This window comes from Suncus etruscus, chromosome 4 (assembly GCF_024139225.1).
Source record: "Suncus etruscus isolate mSunEtr1 chromosome 4, mSunEtr1.pri.cur, whole genome shotgun sequence".
Classification (NCBI taxonomy): domain Eukaryota; kingdom Metazoa; phylum Chordata; class Mammalia; order Eulipotyphla; family Soricidae; genus Suncus; species Suncus etruscus.
Genome location: NC_064851.1, coordinates 121,117,195 through 121,118,316, shown reverse-complemented (window position 1 = coordinate 121,118,316; position 1,122 = coordinate 121,117,195). Strand labels below are relative to the sequence as shown.

The following is a 1,122-nucleotide window of genomic DNA, read 5'->3' as shown; positions in this document are numbered from 1 at the left end:
AAACCCATGATCTATGGGTTTTGAGAAAAGTGAAAAACATTTGTGTAATGATTCTCAGAGACAAAGTAGAGGAGGACTGGAGGGTCCAGCTCCTGACATGAAACTCACCACAAGGATTGCTTAGTGCAGTCACAGAAATAATTACACTGAGAACTATTATAACAAAATGTGACTGAATGAGGGAAGAAGAAAGCCTGTCTAGAGTACAGGACGGTGTGGGGTGGGGAGGAAGGACACTTGGGATATTGGTCATGGGAATGTTGCACTGGTGAAGGGGTCTATATATATAATATATACATATATATACATATAAATCAAAAAATAAGAAAAGAAAAGATAAGGCCTCCCAATGCTTACCACAGGCTGTGTTCTTTACACTGACTGTATAGAAAGAGGAGGTACAGTAAATGCACCCCGTATACACATCAACCCAGGACCTTTGCCTGGTCTGTATTCTGAATGGGGGGGGGACAAAAAAAAAGCCATGATCTGGATAAAAATCAAGTAACCAATGACAGTTAAGTGGCTGAGGATATTGTAGGATATGTACATACTGGTGTTACCCTTCTATTAAGAAAACAAACAAACAAAAATAAAAACCTTGCTTTTTTCTATGACATAGACATAACTAAGATAGTATCTAGCTAAGCAAAGTAAGTCAGAAGAAAAGGACAGATAATCAATGTATTCCACTTATCTGAGTATCTTTATTCCAATACTATGCTGTTTTAATAATTTAAAGTTGGGAAAATTGATGCCTTCCATATTCCTTTTCCCAAGGGTTGCTCTAGCTATTTGTGGGTGTTTATTGTTCCAAATGTATTTCAGGAGTGTTTGATCCACTTCTTTGAAGAATAACATAAGTTTCCTTAGGAGATTGCATTAAATCTGTACAATGCTTTGGGGTCTATTGCCATTTTAATAATGTTAACCCTCCCAGTCTATTAGAAGGGTATGTGTTTCCATTTCCTTGTGTTTTTTTTTTTTTATTATTTCTTAAACCAGGGTTCTGTAGTGTTCTTTGTATAGGACCTTCACATCTGTAGTTGACTCCAAGATGTTTGAGTTTGTGTGACACTAATGTGAATGGGATTTCTTTTAATGTCCATTTCTTCTCTATCA

At 36.5% G+C, this 1,122-nt stretch overlaps 1 non-coding gene across 1 annotated transcript; it reads left to right on the top strand.

Annotated features, from left to right (window-relative positions):
* Positions 1-340: 340 nt before the first annotated feature.
* On the top strand, positions 341-476 carry LOC126007838 (small nucleolar RNA SNORA51). Its single transcript, XR_007495318.1, has one exon. It is a non-coding gene; the product is annotated as a small nucleolar RNA SNORA51 (small nucleolar RNA).
* Positions 477-1,122: the final 646 nt, after the last annotated feature.